A 14636-nucleotide genomic window follows, 5' to 3' on the forward strand; every position below is an offset into this window, starting at 1 on the left:
AAATCAAGCAGTTCTTATATATTGAGCAAAAATGCAAGTGGGTTCTTGAAAATGAACATGCTTCCCTTTTAAGCTTGGAAAAGTTAGTTTTTTTATTAAATTATGGAAAGACTTCAATCATTTACTGTAATCATTTTGAAATAATTTGCTTCTGTACTTATTGTGATTTTACAATGACCATTAATTTTAGCAAATAAAAATGAATTGCAGAGTATAATGCTGCTCCTGACCTTCCATTCTGATGTTTTAAATGTTGGTGGAGCTGAGGGAAGTTCCATCTATGAAGCCATCCATCTTTGGTCATATTTGGATTCCCATGTAGGTGTGTAATATTGGGTGAGTTGGGCTCAACTGTTACACATTACCAGAATAGTGGAAGTAGGGACAGAGTTACCGGGAAATGTATTTTTTTAATGGGCTCGGAGGAAACCATAGTAGAAAAGTTGGGAATGTGGCTTGGTCTGAGGGTTACCATTATAATAGTGGGAGAAGTTAGAAGAAATATTTTCATATTGAAGGTTGATATAAAATGGAATGCTTTATCACAGATGCTTACTGAAGCAGAGGCTAAACATAATTTTGAAGGAAATTTGAATAGGCATTTATAAATGGAGAATATAGATTGATTTAGGGGAAGGGCAGGGAACTGGGACCAGAGCAGATAGCTAGATTTGAAGAGCGAGCCCCACCACTTGATTATGGATTGATTATGGGCTCATTCTGTGCTTTTTTTTCTGTTCAAAGGTTAATCTTTTTAGGACTGTTAATGTAATAAGTTATGTGTGTATTTAAAAAGTGAACCTCATAGCTTTTGTCAACAAGCTTTAAATGTGGAAAAGACTCCTGTAGAAATGTAGGATTGAAAAGTGAATATTGTCATTCCTAAGCACATGAACGTTCCTTTTAGGAGGGTCTTAAATTGCTGTTGAATTAGTGGAACTGACAACATAATGCAGTGTTTCTTCTAAAGGAAATATGTTTTCAATTTTTGGAAGGCTGGATTAAATTGAGCTTTACTTTTAGGCTATGGAAATTATTTTCAGAAAATATTACGCTGTGAAAAGAGAATGTGATGATAGAATAATGAGAATGTTGGTGAGCTCTTGACGCTGTGCTGTTTTAAATAGAGCTTGAATTTATATTGATCTTGGGCTGTCCAAAAACACTCCACAGTGTAGCTTTTGCTGTAATGTGGGAAAATGTTGTAGCCAAATTTCAAACAGCAAGGTCCTATAAAAAGCAGTGAGAAACTAGGTTCACAAAGGATTGAGAGAGACAGATAGCACTAGAGTAAGAAATAGTGTAAGGCATATGTGGGGTAAGACTAAGAGGGACTATAATAAAATCTGTTTTAGGTTTGGTTAAGACGTAGAGGAACAAATTTGCAGGGGAATTCCAGAGAGGCGCAAGAGTAATAGAAACCTAATAAATGGGAGATTTCAAACAATCCTATAGACCGAGGTAGCAAAGGGCAGAGATGGGGAAGAATTTCTGGAGTGAGTCCAGGAGAATTTTCTTGATCAGTACATTTAAGGACCAACAAGGAAGGAAATATTTTTGAGTCTGGTTCTGGGGGCTGAAATGGGTTAATTGGGTCAGGTACCAGTAGGGGAATATTTAGGAACAAGGATCATTTCATCATAAGGCTTAGATGAACTATGAAGAGGTCAAGGAGCAATCTAGAATAAAAAAATACTTAAATTGGAGCACAGCTGATTTCAGCAGCTTGAGAATGGATCCGTCCCAGATAAATTGGAATCAAAAAGATTGGAAGGCAAAACTGTAATCGAACGTTGGGTGGCTTTTAAAGAGATAATTCCGGTGCAGCCAAGGAGGAGAGAGAGGGCAACCAAAGCCAGAGATCTTAGGATCACAAAAGAGATAGAGCGTATGATGCTGCAGACAAAGAGGGCATTTGATAGATGTCAGGTTGTTATTACGTGAGAATTGGGCTTTTTATAGAAAACTCAGGGATAAAGAGTATAAGAGATTCGCAGGTAACATAATGTGAAACCCAAGGGAGAGGCGATGGCATAGTGGTATTGTCGCTGGACTACTAACCCAGAGACCCAGGGTAATGCTCTGGGGGCCCGGGTTTGAATCCCACCATGGCAGTTGGTGGAATTTGAATTCAATAAAAATCTGGAATTAAAAGTCCAATTGCCGATTGTTGTAAAAATTCACCCGGTTCATTAATGTCCTTTTAGGGAAGGAAATCTGCCACCCTTACCTGGTCTGGTCTGTATGTGACCCCAGACCCACAGCAGTGTGGTTGATTCTTAAATGTCGGCAACTAGAGATAGGCAATAAATGGTGGCCTGGCCAGCGATGCCCTATCCATGAACAAATATTAAAAAACTTTAGACATATAAATCATAAGAGGAGGGGTGGAGCCAAATAAGGACCAGGAAGGAGACCTGCGTGCTGAAGCAGAGGGCTTGGCTGAGATGCTAAATGAGAACTTTACCTCAATCTTTGCCAAGAAAGTGGATGCTGCCCAAGTCATAGTGAAAGAGGAGGTCGTTGAGATGCTAGATGAGTTTAAAAATTGATGGAGGCATTAGAAAGGCTGGCTGTAATTAAAAGTTGATAATTCACAGGATGGCATGTATCCAAAGATACTGAGGGAAGTAGGGGTGGAAATTGTGCAGATACATACCAAAATCTTCCAATCCTCAGCAGATATGGGGGTGGTTCCAGGAAACTGGAGAATTCCAAATGTTAAGCCCTCGTTCACAAAAGGCTGCAAGGTTAAGCCCAGCAACAATAGGCCAGTTGGTTTAACTTCAGTGGTGGGAAAGCATTAAGCATTTAGCTAATCTGGGACATATTGGACAAGTGAAGGTTTTGGTGAGGATACAAAAAAGATTTATGAAAGTGGTTCCTAGGATGAAGGATTTCAGTTATGAGGATGGAATGGAGAAGCCAAGGCTGTTCTCCTTGGAGAATAAAAAATTGAGAAGATTTGGTAGGTGTTCAAAAGCAGACAGGCATAGACAATAGATAGAGAAAAACCGTTCCCAGGGCAAAAGTGTGGAGAATCAGAGGACACTGATTTAAGGTGATTGGCAAAAGAACCAAAGGCATCTTAAGTGAAAATCATTTTTTAGACAGTGAGTGGTTAGGACTTGGGATACACCCTGAAAGATTCAGGCAGATTCAATCACGACTTTCAGAAAGGAATTTGATAAGCACCTGAGGGGGGCAAAGTGCAGGACTACAGGGAAAGGGCGGGTGATTGAAACTAGCTAAGTTGGTTTGCAGAGAGCAGGTGTGCAGTTGATAGGCTGAATGACATCCTTCTGAGCAGTAACCATTCAGTGATTTTGGGGAGGGGGGGGTGTTGGGGGCAGGTTGGGGGCAGAGGGGTGGGGATGTTGTTTAAGAGATGAATGTTGACTCAGAACTCCCCTCCTTGTCTTCAAAAATACCATAGGATCTTTTACATCAACCTGAGGGTGTCAACAAGGCCTCAGTTTAATGATTCAGTCAATAGCCGTATTATTTTCTCAGTGCTCCAGTGAAGTGTGGCTTTAGGTTACATGGTTAAAGCTCTAGTTTCTGGGGCTTGAACCTATGACCTGGCTGCAGTGAGAGCGCTACTAATGACCCAAGGCTGATGTTTCAATGTGCATTTGTATTCTGTTAATGTAATAAAAGTACCTAGATGCTTTATATAGAGAGGTGGACTGAGAAGCAGAGAAATTAAAGTTGGATGAAGGCACAGTTACAACGCTAGGTTTTGAACAGATTATTAAGGCAACAAGGTTCCTGGAGGGTGTCTCAGAATGGGACATTGAGACTGAAAGCTAAATTAGGAATGGTGGCTAGGGAAGAGAGAACCTGAAAACCATTGTTGCAGTATCATTGGGTATGGCTGTAGCATCCTGCAAACTTATGGTGGAACAAGGGTAGGGTGGTACTTGTAAAAGATGATGAAGAATTTGGATTGGTGATTTGGGAGATGAGCCATTGGAAATCAGTGAGAACTGGTGTGATTGGCATGTGAGACCTACTGCAGTAAGTTGGAATTTATTGAGGGAGACGTTTGGGAGGTTATGTACGAAGTCTGAGTGTGAGGTAATGGAAATATAGATGTAAGTTTCAGTGACTTAATGGCTGTGGGGGATGAGCTATGCTGTTTTAATGATGAATAGAATGTAGGGTTTGAAGCTCTGCTCAGTGTTTAACATGGCATTGAGATTAAATATGACCTAGTTCAGTCTGTGTGAACAATTAGGAGAGGGGTTTTCCCCAGTTTTCTACTGGAGAAGTTTCTGGCTTATGCACATCTTGGAAAGCATTTTAATAAGATAGAAATGTGGGTTGAGTGTCATTGCTAGGCATATTGAAACTGATTCCATATCTGCAGAAACTGACACCATATCTACAGATGATACTAAAGGGCAGTGTGTAAGTGAGGGGAAAACAGAACCTGGAGGAGGAGGAGAGAAGGTTGGTTGAGGGATAGATGTTGGGTAAAGCTCTTCACCTTATAATCTTCAAGCTTTTAAAGCACAAGTGTGGAGTCACCAAATAATTACATCCAACTTTACCTTGTCTTTTGTAATCTTTTCAACCCTGGTGATGTCTTGCACCAGAACTCTATCTTGGGTACTCATTTCACATTGATATGCTGCATTGTCACATACAAAATAGTAAAATGAAAAGAGAAATACTCCAGATGCTGTGAATTAGAAATAAGAACTGAATATTAAAAACAGTGTATGTGGAGGGAGAAAGGTGGGGTTAACAGTTCACGTCGATTTACCTTTTCTTCAGAACCCTGGACGTTGGGGACTGTGCAGATTTCGGGAATTGTGAATTTGGGGCCTGTAGTGTAGGAAGACATCTCCAGTGGAGATGAGGTTAGTGATAGATTGAGAGTTGTTGGCTTAGTGCTCAGTGGTGGAGGCATGGCCCTGGAGTAGATGGGACGAATTGTCAGAGAATTGGCGTCCAGCTGCCACATGGTAGCCACCCATTCTCTGTGTGACAACAATGCCTCCCTTGTCAATAGGTTTGATAACGTTAGGCCTGGAGTTAAGAATAGAGTGCTGCAAGTACAGAGGTAGATAGATTTGAGTGATGGAGTAGCTGGAATCCATGTGGAATAAGCCTGAGCTGGACAGTTCTTGAGAGAAGAGATGTGACTGTGAAAGCGGGCTTAAGGGAAATGATTGAACAGTATGGTGAACAGAGTAAAAGAGACAAGCCAAAACCTCATTGAAAAGGAGAACAGAAGATGGGCATTCCTAGAAGAAATGTGGCAGTGAAATAAACAAGACGACAAAATACTGTAGATACTGCAACAGAAAATACTTGAAATAGACAACAGGCCTGATCGAATCTGAGGAGAGGTGAAGGCAGGGTTAAGTTTTCAGCTTGAGAAAAGTGATAAAAGATTTGAAAAATATAAAAATTACTTGCTGAATATTCAGCAATCTTGTTCTTCCCTTGATCTGAACCCAGGTCTTATCTTTCCAGATTCATGAATTAAGCATTTGTGTAAATTAATATTTCTTGGGGAGTACTTAGTGGCACAAGATGAAAGAGATATTTATCCCTTTGCTTGCTGGAAGATGCAGGAAATTCCAGGCTTCTTTACATGATCAATTTAAAACAAGTTTAGCATTGTGCTGTTCATTGCTAAAGTAAACCATTATTAACCAGTACTCAAATTGCTCAAATGCTTGGAATTACTGTACAATATTGTAATTTGCTAATTTACTACTATGGTAAACTTTTGCTAACAAAATAAACTCATCTCTTCCACCTCCTCCACCTTCCAATCTTGTTTCACCATCAGGCCTCTTCTGATTTTCTTGTATGAGTTTGCAAGCTATGGTATGCTAACATTGTCATTTTTTTTAAGTGTGCCTTGTGATTCCTGGTATCATTTCAGACACAAGACTTATTCGGAAAATTGGCCCTCAAGCCTTTGAATCTGATCTTATTTACACAATCAAGACCCAAAAGTATAAATACTGTCCTGGGTACATCAAGACACAACTGTACCATCCTTTCACCTATTTAAAACTGGAAGCTGAACAGATTATAAAAGTAAAATACTGCAGATGCTGGAAATCTGAAATAAAAAGAGTGCTGGAAATACTCAGCATGCCTGGCAATTTCTGTGGAGAGCAAAACAGAGTTAACGATTTGAGTTGAATATGACTATTCTGTACAAGAGTCATATTCGACTCAATGTTACCATATATGTTGGTGTGTAAGTTGATCTTTGAAGCCAAAATTTCTCCTAAAAGGGGGGTTGACTTGTGCACTGAGTGCCAGTGTGTGTGTGGGTTGTTGCCATCTTTGTTGTTCACCGTGTGAAGTCTGTTCTGTGTGGGTGTATCTTAAACTCTTGCGCATCTTTACAACACAGCCTGTACTGCCTCTTGATCCCTTGTACCCAGTTATAAGGTACTGATAAGTAAAACATCCATTTGTGGGATGAAAAATTGAAGCTGACTACTAATGTGAGTATAACATGCTTTTGATGAAAAGAGGATCGACTTATACACTGAATATATGCAAAAACATGATTTTTGAGGCCAAAAATGGGGTTGCCTTATGCACTGGAGTGACTTGTACGCTGTGCTCTTCCGTAACACTGTTTCTCTTTCAACAGATGCCCGATGTACTGAGTATTTCCAGCACTGTTTTTATTTTAACCCAACAGATTATCTAACCATGGTATCTCAAAACCTGCCTGTACACTAAAATTACTTATCGAGCTCCTAATTTAAAATCCTACTGTTGTGACACCAAATAATTTGGCTATGTATTGCTTGACTGTATTCTGAAGGACTAAACTTTAGGGACCTCATATATACACCAAGCCTTGAAATTGCATATAATTTCGGTTGTTAAAAAAACAATTATTTCCTTGAGTAAAATAAACAGAAATATTTCAGTTCACCTACAAAGTGCCAAAAGATCAGTGAGAGCTAATCCTGAAAGATATCTGGCCTTCGGCTTTACTGCGGCAAAGGGCACGCCAAGGCGAAGACTCGTTCCTCCAGAGCCGGGCTCCAGTTCCCCGTCAGCCCTATCCATCGGCTGCTGCACAAGGGTCACTATGCTGAGCGGGTTGGGGCCGGAGCCCCTGTCTACCAAGTCCTCGAGTACTTGATAGCTAGGATCCTCGAGTTGGCCAGCAACACGGCCCGGGACAACAAGAAGACCTGCATCATCCCCGCCATCTGCAGCTCGCCATCCGCAACGACGAGCTCAACAAGCTGCTGGGAGGGGAGGGGTCACAATAGCCCAGGGTGGGCTGCTGCCCAAGAAAACCGGCCACCCCAGCAAGGTTTATGCCTGAGGGGCGAGATCAGAAAAGCATCAAATCTACAAAATGCCAGAAGATCCAATTTGAATATCTTGTGATAATTCTATGGACAATTGAACCAGTCTGCAACTGAGAGGTTGCATTTCTGTTTAGCGGCAATGCGCAGACTATTGAAGCAAGCATTTGAAAGAAAGACTTGTATTTTTATAAGTGCCTTTCACATCCCAAAGTGCTCCATAGAATCACAGAATGGTTACAATAGACAAGGAGACCATTTGGCCCCTTGTGCCTGTGCTGGCCCTCTAAAGGAACATTTCACCATGTGCCGCTCCCTGCCTTTTCTCTGTAGTCATGCAAATTTTTGCTTTTCAGGTAATGATCCAATTCCCTTTTGAAAACCTCAATTTACCCTGCTTCCTCCACACTCTTGAGGCAGTGCATTCTGAATCCTAACCATTTATTGCGGGAGAGTTTTTTTCCTCATGTTGCCATTGCTTCTTTTGCCACTTACCTTAAACCTGCGCCCTCTGGCTCTTGATCCTTCCATCGAATGAAATGGTTTCCCCCTACATACTCTGTCCAGACCTCTCATGATTTTAAATACCTCTATCAAATCTCCCCTCAACTTTCTCTTCTCCAAGGAAAACAGTCCAAACTTTTTCAATGTTTCTTTGTAACTTAAGTTCCTCCTTCCTGGAATCATTCTCGTGAATATTTTTTGCGTCCTTTCTAATGCCTTCACATCCTTCCTAAAGTGTGATGCCCAAAACTGGACATACTGCTTCAGTTGAGGCCGAACTAGTGTTTTACACAGGTTAAACATAACTTCCTTGATTTTGTATTCTATGCCTCCATTGACAGCCCAGAATGCTGTTTGCTTTACAACCGCTTTCTCAACCTGTCCTGTCACCTTCAAAGATGTATGCACGAATGCGCCACACCCTTCTGCTCTGGCACCCCTTTTAGAATTGTATCCTTTATTTTATATTATCTCTCTACATTCTTCGGACCAAAATGAATCAATTCACATTTCTCTATATTAAATTTCACCTGCCACTTGTCTACCCATTCCACTGAGCTTTGCCCTTTTGAAGTTCTACACTATCGTCCTCAGGGCTTACAATGCTATTTGCAAATCTTGAAGTTGTGCCCTGTACGCCGAGGCCCGGGTCATAATTATATAAATGAGAGAGAGCAGGGGTCCTAACACCGAGACCTGGAAAACTCCACTATAAACCTTCTTCCAGTCTGTAAAACAACCGTTCGTCACTACTGTTTCCTGTCACTCAGCAATTTTGTGTTGCCATTGTCCCTTTTATTCCATGAGCTCTAACTTTGCTCACAAGCCAGTTGTGCTGCATTTTATCAATGCCTTTTTGGAAGTCCATGTACACCAAATCAACAGCTTTACCTTCCTCAACCCTCTCAGTTACCTCATCAAAAAATTCAAGTTAAATGTGATTTTCCCTTAACAACTCCATGCTGGCTTTCCTTAATTAACTCTTGCTTGCTCAAGTAACAATTAATTTTGCCCCGAATTACGAAGTGCTTCTGAAGTGTAGTCTCTGTTGTAATGTAGGAAGTGTGGCAGGCAATTTGCACAAAGCAAGCTCCCCCAAACAGTAAGGTGATAATGACCAGATAAGCTTTTTTTGTGCTGTTGATTGAGGGATTAGTATTGCCCAGGGCACTGGGGATAGCTCTCCTGTAGCTTTTCTGAATAGTGTCATGGGATGTTTTACGTGCACTTTGAGAGGGCAGACTGGGCCTTGGTTTAATGGCTCATCTGAAAGATACCACTTCTGACAGTGTAGCTTTCTCAGCACTGCACTGGAGTGGTAGCCTTGATTTTTTGTGATTAAGCACTGGGATGGAACTTGCACCCACAGCTTTCTGACTCAGAAACAAGAGTGCTACCAACCAAGTCATGGCTGAAAACACTTGAGATGGTAATAACCCAGAGAATTTTTGTTACAACATTGCACCTATGCAAGAACTGCTACAGTAAAGCCAGCTTCTCTCTTGAGCCTTGAAGGGGCTAATAATTGATATTAATTTTCTCTAAAAACTGAGCTAGACTGCAAGGGCATGCATCTCAGATAAACGCACAGTGGTCTAAATGTTAGTTTGTGCCGATGTCGAAGTGTAATATATTTTGTATGTATTTATGTATAAAGCATCTTGAGTCAAAATGTCAACTTTGGCTCGATGATTGAAGTCTTGCCTCTCAGTGGGAAGGTTCATATCACACTCCATTGTCTTGGGCATATAATCTAAGTTGATACTTCAGTGTAGTACTGAGGGAATGATGCACTGTCAGATGAGTTGAGGTATTAATGATCAGTTGATTGAGGTACTAGAGGGTGACCAACAAAATGAAATTGCAATGTCTTTGAGAAAAGGGTTTATTTTTAAAAACATTTTGTTCGGTGCAAGAATTTGGTTGTTTACTGTAAAGTGATAAATCCACATGATCAATAAAACTTTCAACTGTGAGGGTGAAAAATGGGAGGTTTTGGATCAGCTGCCTTTTTTCCATCCCACCCAAGTTCATGAACGGAAAATTCTGCAGAGTATATAATAGGCAGCTTTTTCAGCACACGTGCTTTATGCCACTGCCAGTGTTGAAATTTCACCAAAACTTTTGCTTTGAGTAGATGGGCTCTTGTGGTGTTTGTAGAATGATGTGAGTGTTGTGTGTTCAAAAGGAGTAGCCAGCCTTGTGCAGTAACAGAAGGTCCCATCTCTGGTGTATTTTCTCATACTTATCAATGGGATGAAAGTCTGCTCTGTTAATTGCCCTTTTTGGAAAAGTTTCCAGTTACACATCTTTTGATCAGAGCTCGTGAATTTGTAAAAGTTGCAAGTTAGCGAACCAGATACAGAATGATGACTTGATGATGCTTTGTTCATTTTTGTGTCTAATGTTGCCCTGGTTCTCTAACCTTCTGACATTAGAACATGTCATGGAAATGCCCTTTGTATTGTCTCTTGATGTACATTGCAACCATATCACAAGATAGCAATAAAATTTGAAAATCCCTGTTTATGATTATGCCCTTTGGACTGCAAGAATTGCAATAGAACAAAAGCACAGGCAACTTTTAAGTTTAACCTGTGGCATTGCTTTCAGACAAAAAACATTTAACATATTTAGCCAAAATATATATATCTTATATAGATGTCCTTTGTATGTTTGATTTTGTTTGCTTTCCATCCTTGCCTTCATGTTTGTGTGACTGCAACGCTGCAAAATGGGAAAGAAGAGGTCGGTCAGTTCAAGTCAGTACGATAGCTTCAGGGATGATTGCACTGTGAAACTGATGCAACATTTTCAGTGATATTTTTCAAACATTCTAGGTGAAGGAGGTATACTTCCAAACCCACAACCTCTGTCACCTAGAAGGACAAGGGTGCCAGGTGCATGGGAATCACATACAAGTTTACCCCCAAGATATCCACCATCCTGACTTGGAACTATATTGGTGCTCATTCATATGTTGCTAGATTAAAAACCTGAAACTCCCTTGCTAATAGTGCTGCAGCTGTGCTTGCACCATACAGACTGCAGCAGTTCAGGGTAATTCTTCACCACCACCATGAGGATAATTAAGGATGGGCAATTAGTGCTGGCCTTCCAATGGCACTCATTCCATGAATGAATTATTAAAGAAAATGAATTTCAAAGGACTGTATTGTCATCCTTGGAAAATGGAAGTGCCTGAATCAAGCACTCCTAAGATCAGGAATAGCCAACAGGCCAAACTGCTACCATGCCCCATGACCTGTACTGCAAAAGTAAGATATTCCATTTGCTGCTGCCATCCTGGAGCCTCCCTCCTGAGAGAGTGTAAATTTTAGTGCTGTAAACCCATGCACATCAAGAACTAGTTTGTGCCTACCCAAACTTGTTTCACATGGGGCTTTTATAGCCTTACAGCTGGAAGGTAAATTTTAATCCCCTCGATCTAGACTGCGTTTTAACCTAGTTTCCAGGCCAGTGTCTAACCCACTTGTTGCCCAGTTTCCTTGTTTCCACATTTATTTTTAAAGGATCAACCGAGAGTGGGACAGTACCTGTATGTTAGTAGTTCTTGCTGGAATTGTGGCAGTTTGGTAGAATATTTTGGGTGGAATGTGATTTGATTATGTGCCAATAAACGAGAAGAACGACTCAAAACACTGAGGGGGAAGGAAGTTGACTGGTTTGACAGGCTCCAATTATATTACAAAGATGTGTGTAGATAAATGACTTGCTGTTTGGAAGAGTGAGAGAGTGCAGTGTGTTCTTCCTGCAGTAACTAAATTGTGCTTCTTCCAATAATTTTTTTGTTCTCTGGGGGGGCGAGGGGGAGAAATAGTGCAGTGGAGCATTCAATGGGTAAAAATTACTATCAACCTCTGAGACAATAAACAGCTGTTACTGCAACGTACAAGGCACGTCAGCTAAGCTGATTGTTTTCACTCTTTCAGCTATTTGGACTGTATTGACATTGTGCCTTCAAGATCAGGAATATGAATGTTTTTTGATTCTGAGCAAAAAGGGTGTGGCTGTATGTAAACAACACGGTGGTGGTTATGTATTCCTGATTAGCTGCCCTTGTGAAACTAATTCTTCAGATGTGTGGTACAAGTTTCAGTTTCACATTCAACCTCCCAGTTCCATATCCATGTTGACTTTCAGCACTAAGATATGTATTGGACTCTAGAAAGAAAATATACACAGAAATGTAGCTACTGATATCTTACTTTCAGTAGGATTGTGTCCTCGGTGACTTGGGAGAGTTCTCAAAGTCGGTGATGGGCTTGATTGTTTTAACTTTGCTAAAGAATATTTTACTGAGTTCTGGTAATTAATATAAGAATGATTGAAAGGGAAATCTGCATTTCCCAAGAAATCGCAATTTAGATAAAATTAACAATATCCCAAATATTTACAAGTCTCAGTGTAAAGTGCAAAGATAAAAAGAGTGGGCCATTCAGCTTGTTGTGCCATTCAGTCATGGCTGATCTTTACTTCAGAGGATGGATATTCTGTGAAGTGCCTCACCTCTAGACTCTCCAAAGCCTTTCCACCAGGGCAAGGCACAAGTCAGGATGGAATACTTTCCACTTGCCTGGATAGGTGCAGCTCCAGCAACACTCAACACAATCCTAGCTGCCACATTAAACATTCTCTCCCTCCACCAGCAGTGCAGTGTGGCTATAGTGTATACCATCTATAGGATACGCTGCAGCAACCTACCAAGCCACGACAGCACCTTCCAAACCTGTGACCTCTACCAGCTAGAAGGATAAGGGCAGTAGGTGTCTGGGAATGCCACCACCCCAAGTTGCATACCATCCTGACTTCAAAATAATAACACCATTTCTTCATTGTCACTGGGTTCAAATCCTGGAACTCTTTGCCGAACAGGACTGTTGGGAGTATCTTCACACACTGTAGAGGTTCAACACAATAGCTCAACACCAGCTTCTCTGGCAGTTAGGGAGGGGCAATAAATGCTGGCTTTGCTGGCTTACATACCATGAAAGAACAAAAAAAAACTCTGCCCACTGTTGCTCCATATCCTTTGACAACCCTACCTGACAGACATCTGTTGATTAAAAGCAAAATACTGCAGATGCTGGAAATCTGAAATAAAATAGAAAATGCCTGCAATACTTAGGTCAGGCAACATCTGTGGTTAGGGAAGTGGAGTTAACATTTCGGGTTGATGAACTTTTGTCAGAAGATCCTCTGATGAAAGGTCATCAACCTGAAAAGTGAGCTCTGAGACTTTTGCTGATCTTGGGTGTGAAAATTTCAATTCTCCCAAAGTCCAAAATATATTGAGGCAGAGAATTGTAGATTTCTACCAGGCTAGTTTAAATAGTGCTCCCTTATTTACCCCTACATGATCCATTTTAACTCTTTATTATAAGATTATGCCCCCATATTGCCTGCCTCCTCCTGACCTTCAGTGACACCACAATTACCAAGTCTCGATCAGCAAAATCCTGGGCGGCCACCACTGTCTGGAAGTTGAGCTGGACCAGCCATATCGGCACTGGCTGGAAAAGCAGGACAGAGAATGGATATTATGTGAAGGATGATTCACATCTCAACCCCTCAGAGCCAATTCTTCAGCCATAATGCTTGTCAAGAGTATGTTGGAATATGCATCATTCGACTGGACATGTGTTACAACAAAAAAATAAAAATACCTGGAAAAACTCAGCAGCTCTGGCAGCATCTGTGGAAAGGAACACAGTTAATGTTTCGAGTCTGTATGACTCTTTAACAGGACAAAGTAAAAATAGAAAAGAGGTGGAATATAAGCTGTTTTAAGGATGTGGGGGTAGAGCTGGATAGAGGGCCAGCCAAATGCAGAGATAGCCAAAAGGACAAAGAGGTGTTGAAGGTGGTGATATTATCTAAGGAATGTGCTAATTAAGGGTAGAGAGCAGGACAAGCAAGGTACAGATAGCCATAGTGGGGTGAAGGGAAGGGATCGAAATAGGCTAAAAGGTAGAGATAAAACAATGGATGGAAATACATTTAAAAATAATGGAAATAGGTGGGAAAAAAAATCTATATAAATTATTGGAAATAAAGGGGGGGGATCGAAAAGGGGGTGGGGATGGCGGAGAGAGTTCATGATCTAAAATTGTTGAACTCTATATTTAGTCCGAAGGCTGTAAAGTGCCTAGTCGGAAGATGAGGTGCTGCCGGGGGTTGAAGGGTAGATGTGTTTGGTGGTAGCATCATGCTGGAGTTGGTGGAAATGGCGGAGGCTGATCCTTTGAATGCGGAGGCTGGTGGGGTGATAAGTGAGGACAAGGGGGACCCTATCATGGTTCTCATGGCTGAGTTTTTCCAGGTATTTTTATTTTTGTTTTGGATTTCCAGCATCTGCAGTTTTTTGCTTTTGTCTATGTGCTACAACAACATTTGTGTCCTACCCTGCTAGACTCAGTACCTGGGGTATGTCTTATTTACATGATACACTGCATTGAATCTCAGCCATGTAAGCACTTACCACCAAGAAGGACCAGTGCAGTAAGAAATTGGGAACATCATCTTCAATTCCCCCTCCAATGCCATCTTGTCATTATTGCACCATTGTTGGATTAAAACCCTGGAATTCTGAACCTAAAACCATTGTGGGAATATCATCAGCAATAAATGTAGCCTTGCCAGCATCACACTCATATTTCTCTTTACCTAAAGCGTCAACTTCTCTAGACAGTGAAAGCTCCAACAACTTTTGACTTCCACAGTAAATCATTTTTCTTCTATTCTGCCTCATTTCTTCTCTTATTTGTGGCAATTCAAGGATCCTCTTATTGGTTATTCTTA

General features: G+C 41.0%; 1 protein-coding gene across 6 annotated transcripts in view; it reads left to right on the forward strand.

The window, feature by feature from the left end:
- Positions 1 to 14636, forward strand: part of birc6 (baculoviral IAP repeat containing 6) — a 242480-nt gene that overhangs the window by 17734 nt on the left and 210110 nt on the right. The gene's annotated exons all lie outside the window — the stretch shown is intronic.

This window comes from Carcharodon carcharias, chromosome 2 (assembly GCF_017639515.1).
Source record: "Carcharodon carcharias isolate sCarCar2 chromosome 2, sCarCar2.pri, whole genome shotgun sequence".
Lineage (NCBI taxonomy): Eukaryota > Metazoa > Chordata > Chondrichthyes > Lamniformes > Lamnidae > Carcharodon > Carcharodon carcharias.